The sequence below is a fragment of the Canis lupus genome, unplaced genomic scaffold, assembly GCF_011100685.1.
Source record: "Canis lupus familiaris isolate Mischka breed German Shepherd unplaced genomic scaffold, alternate assembly UU_Cfam_GSD_1.0 chrUn_S903H1067, whole genome shotgun sequence".
Taxonomy (NCBI): domain Eukaryota; kingdom Metazoa; phylum Chordata; class Mammalia; order Carnivora; family Canidae; genus Canis; species Canis lupus.
The window spans coordinates 22217-29955 of NW_023331868.1; the positions used below are offsets into that span (position 1 = coordinate 22217).

Here is a 7739-nt window from a genome sequence, read left to right on the forward strand (position 1 = left end):
ATTTGATTCGACTCAATGCTTTTCGATTCAATTCGTTTCGATTCTTTTCGATTCGATTCAATTCGATGCTATTCGGTTCTTTTTGATTCCATTAAATTTGATTTGATTCTTTTCTACTCAATTAGATTCTTTTCGATTCGTTTCCATACAATTCGATTCTTTTCGATTCGATTCGATTCGATTGTTTTCGATTCGATTCAATTTTCTATCAATTCGATTAGATTCTTTTCAAATCGATTCTTTTCGATTCGATTCAATTAGATTTTTTGATTCGATTAAATACAATGCGATTCTTTTGTTTCAATTCGATTCTTTTTTATTCGATTGTTTTCGATTCGATTCGATTCAATTCTTTTCATTTCGATTCGATTCATTTCTATTCAATTCTTTTTGATTCTATTCAATTTTTTCGATTCGATTCTTTACGTTTCGAGTCGATTCCTTTCGATTCGATTCTTTTATAATCTATTCAATTCATTTCTTTCGATTCGATTCAATACAATTGGATTCTTTTCGATTCGATTCCTTACCATTAGATTCCTTCTCTATTTGATTCAATTCGATTCTTTCGATTCAATTAGATTCGATTCTTTATGCTTTGATTCGATTCGATTCTTTTAATTTCGATTCGATTTTTTTTCGATTTGATTCTTTCGATTCGATTCGATTCTTTTCACTTCGGTTCGTTTCTTTTCAATTCGATTCGAATCTTTTCGATTCTATTGGATTTGATTCAAATCTTATCGATTTTATTCGATTCGATTCTTTTCTATTCAACTCGATTCTTTTCGATTCGATTCGATTCGACAGTTTTCGTTTCGATTCGATTCTTTTCGATTCGATTTGATTCTTTTCATTTCGATTAGATTCTCTTCGATTCGATTCTTTTCGTTTCGATTAGATTCTTTTCGATTCGATTCGATTCAATTCTTTTCACTTCGACTCGATTCTACTCGGTTCATCTCGAATCGATTCGATTCTTTTTGATTTGATCTATTCGATTCTTTTCGATTCAGTTCGATTCAATTCGATTCTTTTCTATTTGATTCGATTCTTTTCCACTCGATGTGATTTGATTCGTTTTGATTTTTTTCGATTTGTTTCAATTCGAATCTATTCGATTCTTTTCGTTTCAATTCGATTCGATTCTTTTTGATTCAATTCCATTCGATTCGAATAGATTCGATTCTTTTCGATTCGATACGATTCGATTCTTTTCGATGCGAATCAATTCGATTCGATTCTTTTTGATTCGATTCGATTCGATTCTTTTAGATTTGATTCGATACGATTCTTTTCTATTCGATTCTTTTCGATTCGATTCGATTCTTTTCGATTCGATTCGATTCGATTCTTTTCAATTTGATTCGTTTCGATTTGAATCTTTTTGTTTTGATTTGATTTTCTACAATTCGATTCTTTGGATTCGATTCTTTTTGATTTGATTAGATTCGATTCATTTCAATTCAAATCAATTCAATATGATTCGATTCGTTGCAATCTGATTCGATTTTTTCGAATCGATTTGATTCGATTCGATTAGTTTCGATTCGATTATCGATTATCGATTCAATTCAATTCCAATTATTCTCAATTCGATTCGATTATTTTTATTCAATTCTATTATTTTCTTTTCGATGCGATTCGATTCGATTCGATTCTTTTCGATTCAATCAATTCGATTTGATTCTTTTCAATTCGATTCGATTCTTTTCGATTTGATTGCATTCGATTCAATTGTTTTCGATTCGATTTGATTCTTTCGATTCGATTCGATTCTTTTCATTACGATTCAATTCAATTCGATTCTTTTCGATTCGATTTGATTCTTTTCGGTTCGATTCGATTCTTTTCGATTCGATTCGATTCGACACTTTTCGTTTCGATTCGATTCTTTTCGATTCGATTGATTCTTTTCGTTTCGATTAGATTCTCTTTGATTCGATTCTTTTCGATTCCATTTGATTTGATTCTTCTCCATTCGATTCGATTCAATTCTTTTCGAATCGATTCGATAAGATTCTTTTCATTCGATTCAATTCTGTTCGATTCTATTCTATTTGATTCGGTTCAATTCGATTATTTTCAATTCGATTCTATTCGATTCTTTTCATTTTGATTCGATTCTTTTCGATTCAATTCTTTTCGACTTGGCTTGATTCGATCATTTGGATTCGATTTGTTACATCACGATTCAATTCTTTTCGATTCTGTTCGATTCGATTCTTTCGATTCAGTTCGTTTCGATTCTTTTTGATTCGATTCGATTCTTTTCCATTCGATGATTCGATTAGTTTCGATGTTTTCGAATCGTTTCAATTCGATTCAAATTCTTTTCTATTCGATTTGATTCTTTGCTATCTATTCGATTCTTTTCGATTCGATTCGATTCGATTCGTTTCGATTCCATCTTTTTGATTCGACACGATTCGATTCGAATCTTTTCGATTCGATTCAACTCAACTCAGTTCTTTTCGATTCGATTTTTTCGATTCGATTCTTTTCAATTCGATTCAAATCGATTCATTCCAATTCAATTCTTTCCGATTCGATTCGATTCTTTTCGATTCGATTCGATTCTTTTAATTCGATTCGAGTCTTTTCAATTCGATTCAATTCGATTCTTTTCAATTCAATTCTTTTCGATTCGATTCTTTTCGATTCGATTCGATTTGATTCTTTTCGAATTGATTCATTTCGATTCGATCTTTTTTGATTTGATACGATTCTTGTCGATTCCATTAAATTTGATTCGATTCCTTTCAATTCAATTAGATTGTTTTCGAGTCGATTCCAATCAATTCGATTCTTTTCTATTCGATTCGATTCTTTTCATTTGATTTGATTCTTTTCGATACGATTCGATTCGATTCCATTTGATTTTTTTCGATTTGATTCGATACGATTCTTTTCATTTCGATTCAAATCGATTCTTTTCGATTCTATTCGTTTCGATTCGATTCGATTCCTTTTCTTTAGATTCGGTTCTTTGCGATTCGATCCTTTTTGATTCGATTCGATTCTTTTCGATTCTTTTCGATTCGAGTCTTTTCGATTCGAATCAATTCGATTCTTTTTGATTTGAATCAATTCTTTTTGATTCAATTCTTTTCCATTCGATTCGATTCTTTTCGATTCGATTCTTTTCGATTCGATATTACTCGATTTGATTGTTTTTGATTTGATTCGAATCTTTTCTATTCTATTCATTTCAATTCTTTTCGATTCGATTTGATACGATTAGATTTTTTTCGATTGGATTCGATTCGGTACGTCGATTCTTTTCGATTCTATTCAGTTAGATTCTTTTCAATTCGGTTTGATTCTTTTTGTTTCGGTTTGATTCTTTTTGATTCAATTCTTTTTGATTCGATTCAATTCTTTTCATTCAATTTGATTCGATTCGATTCTTTTCTTTCAAATCGATTCATTTCGATTTGATTCTTTTCTATTCGATTCGATTCTCTTCGATTCAATTCAATTCGATTCGATTCTCTTCGATTTAATTCAATTCGATTCTTTTCGATTCGATTCCATTCGATTCTTTTCGATTCAATTCAATTCGATTCTTTTTGTTTCAATTCGATTCTTTTTGATTCTATTCTTTTCCATTCGATTCGAGTCTTTTCTCTTTGATTCGATTCTTTTCGATTCGATTCCTTTCGATTCAATTTGATTCTTTTCGTTTCGATTCTCTTCTTTTCTATTCTATTCGATTCACTTGTTTTTTATTCGATTCGATTCAATTCTTTTCATTCCAATTTGATTCGAATCGACTCTTTTCGATCCAATTCCATTCGGTTTGATTCTATTTGTTTCGATTTGATTCTTTTGGATTTCATTAGATTAGATTCTTTTCGATTCGATTCGAATATTTCATTCAATTCGATTCGATTCGGCTCTTTTCAAATCGATTCGTTTCGATTCGATTCTTTGCTATTCGATTTGATTCTTTTCGTTTCAATTTGATTCTTTTCGATTCGATTCAATTCGATTCAATTCTTTTCAGATCGATTCGATTCTTTTCAATTTGATACGATTCGATTCTTTTCGATTTGATTCGACTCAATGCTTTTCGATTCAATTCGTTTCGATTCTTTTCGATTCGATTCAATTCGATGCTATTCGGTTCTTTTTGATTCCATTAAATTTGATTTGATTCTTTTCTACTCAATTAGATTCTTTTCGATTCGTTTCCATACAATTCGATTCTTTTCGATTCGATTCGATTCGATTGTTTTCGATTCGATTCAATTTTCTATCAATTCGATTAGATTCTTTTCAAATCGATTCTTTTCGATTCGATTCAATTAGATTTTTTGATTCGATTAAATACAATGCGATTCTTTTGTTTCAATTCGATTCTTTTTTATTCGATTGTTTTCGATTCGATTCGATTCAATTCTTTTCATTTCGATTCGATTCATTTCTATTCAATTCTTTTTGATTCTATTCAATTTTTCGATTCGATTCTTTACGTTTCGAGTCGATTCCTTTCGATTCGATTCTTTTATAATCTATTCAATTCATTCTTTCGATTCGATTCAATACAATTGGATTCTTTTCGATTCGATTCCTTACCATTAGATCCTTCTCTATTTGATTCAATTCGATTCTTTCGATTCAATTAGATTCGATTCTTTATGCTTTGATTCGATTCGATTCTTTTAATTTCGATTCGATTTTTTTTCGATTTGATTCTTTCGATTCGATTCGATTCTTTTCACTTCGGTTCGTTTCTTTTCAATTCGATTCGAATCTTTTCGATTCTATTGGATTTGATTCAAATCTTATCGATTTTATTCGATTCGATTCTTTTCTATTCAACTCGATTCTTTTCGATTCGATTCGATTCGACAGTTTTCGTTTCGATTCGATTCTTTTCGATTCGATTTGATTCTTTTCATTTCGATTAGATTCTCTTCGATTCGATTCTTTTCGTTTCGATTAGATTCTTTTCGATTCGATTCGATTCAATTCTTTTCACTTCGACTCGATTCTACTCGGTTCATCTCGAATCGATTCGATTCTTTTTGATTTGATCTATTCGATTCTTTTCGATTCAGTTCGATTCAATTCGATTCTTTTCTATTTGATTCGATTCTTTTCCACTCGATGTGATTTGATTCGTTTTGATTTTTTTCGATTTGTTTCAATTCGAATCTATTCGATTCTTTTCGTTTCAATTCGATTCGATTCTTTTTGATTCAATTCCATTCGATTCGAATAGATTCGATTCTTTTCGATTCGATACGATTCGATTCTTTTCGATGCGAATCAATTCGATTCGATTCTTTTTTATTCGATTCGATTCGATTCTTTTAGATTTGATTCGATACGATTCTTTTCTATTCGATTCTTTTCGATTCGATTCGATTCTTTTCGATTCGATTCGATTCGATTCTTTTCAATTTGATTCGTTTCGATTTGAATCTTTTTGTTTTGATTTGATTTTCTACAATTCGATTCTTTGGATTCGATTCTTTTGATTTGATTAGATTCGATTCATTTCAATTCAAATCAATTCAATATGATTCGATTCGTTGCAATCTGATTCGATTTTTTCGAATCGATTTGATTCGATTCGATTAGTTTCGATTCGATTATCGATTCAATTCAATTCCAATTATTCTCAATTCGATTCGATTATTTTTATTCAATTCTATTATTTCTTTTCGATGCGATTCGATTCGATTCGATTCTTTTCGATTCAATCAATTCGATTTGATTCTTTTCAATTCGATTCGATTCTTTTCGATTTGATTGCATTCGATTCAATTGTTTTCGATTCGATTTGATTCTTTCGATTCGATTCGATTCTTTTCATTACGATTCAATTCAATTCGATTCTTTTCGATTCGATTTGATTCTTTTCGGTTCGATTCGATTCTTTTCGATTCGATTCGATTCGACACTTTTCGTTTCGATTCGATTCTTTTCGATTCGATTGATTCTTTTCGTTTCGATTAGATTCTCTTTGATTCGATTCTTTTCGATTCCATTTGATTTGATTCTTCTCCATTCGATTCGATTCAATTCTTTTCGAATCGATTCGATAAGATTCTTTCATTCGATTCAATTCTGTTCGATTCTATTCTATTTGATTCGGTTCAATTCGATTATTTTCAATTCGATTCTATTCGATTCTTTTCATTTTGATTCGATTCTTTTCGATTCAATTCTTTTCGACTTGGCTTGATTCGATCATTTGGATTCGATTTGTTACATCACGATTCAATTCTTTTCGATTCTGTTCGATTCGATTCTTTCGATTCAGTTCGTTTCGATTCTTTTTGATTCGATTCGATTCTTTTCCATTCGATGATTCGATTAGTTTCGATGTTTTCGAATCGTTTCAATTCGATTCAAATTCTTTTCTATTCGATTTGATTCTTTGCTATCTATTCGATTCTTTCGATTCGATTCGATCGATTCGTTTCGATTCCATCTTTTTTGATTCGACACGATTCGATTCGAATCTTTTCGATTCGATTCAACTCAACTCAGTTCTTTTCGATTCGATTTTTCGATTCGATTCTTTTCAATTCGATTCAAATCGATTCATTCCAATTCAATTCTTTCCGATTCGATTCGATTCTTTTCGATTCGATTCGATTCTTTTAATTCGATTCGAGTCTTTTCAATTCGATTCAATTCGATTCTTTTCAATTCAATTCTTTTCGATTCGATTCTTTTCGATTCGATTCGATTTGATTCTTTTCGAATTGATTCATTTCGATCGATCTTTTTTTTTTTTTGTTTTTTTTTTTAAAGCGATATATTTCTTTTATTGCTGAGAGAGCCGGTCACCGCTCAAGCACCGAGGCGTCCCAAGTAAGGAAACTCCTCGCCACATACAGATACAACCGAAAGTGAGCACCGACGTGAGCGGTCATAAGGACGACACGGGGACGGATGACACGCGAAAAGCCCCGAAGGCCAAGCCGTAACCACAAGAAAGTCAAAGAATAGCTCACGAGGCCTCCGAGGCGCACGCAGCCAGAAACGAGGTCTGATCTTAGCCACCAGAATCACCAGGGGAAAGCGCGAACGCAGTCCCCCACTACCACAAATTATGCAGTCGAGTTTCCCACATTTGGGGAAATCGCAGGGGTCAGCACATCCGGAGTGCAATGGATAAGCCTCGCCCTGGGAAAACCACCTTCGTGATCATGGTATCTCCCCTGCCAGGTAAGTATCGCTTTTTGATTTGATACGATTCTTGTCGATTCCATTAAATTTGATTCGATTCCTTTCAATTCAATTAGATTGTTTTCGAGTCGATTCCAATCAATTCGATTCTTTTCTATTCGATTCGATTCTTTTCATTTGATTTGATTCTTTTCGATACGATTCGATTCGATTCCATTTGATTTTTTTCGATTTGATTCGATACGATTCTTTTCATTTCGATTCAAATCGATTCTTTTCGATTCTATTCGTTTCGATTGGATTCGATTCCTTTTCTTTAGATTCGGTTCTTTGCGATTCGATCCTTTTTGATTCGATTCGATTCTTTTCGATTCTTTTCGATTCGAGTCTTTTCGATTCGAATCAATTCGATTCTTTTTGATTTGAATCAATTTTTTTGATTCAATTCTTTTCCATTCGATTCGATTCTTTTCGATTCGATTCTTTTCGATTCGATATTACTCGATTTGATTGTTTTTGATTTGATTCGAATCTTTTCTATTCTATTCATTTCAATTCTTTTCGATTCGATTTGATACGATTAGATT

General features: G+C 31.9%; 1 non-coding gene across 1 annotated transcript; it reads right to left on the bottom strand.

Annotated features, from left to right (window-relative positions):
- Nucleotides 1-7035: 7035 nt before the first annotated feature.
- On the bottom strand, nucleotides 7036-7199 carry LOC119879479. Its single transcript, XR_005387536.1, has one exon. It is a non-coding gene; the product is annotated as a U1 spliceosomal RNA (small nuclear RNA).
- Between the last annotated feature and the right edge of the window lie 540 nt (nucleotides 7200-7739).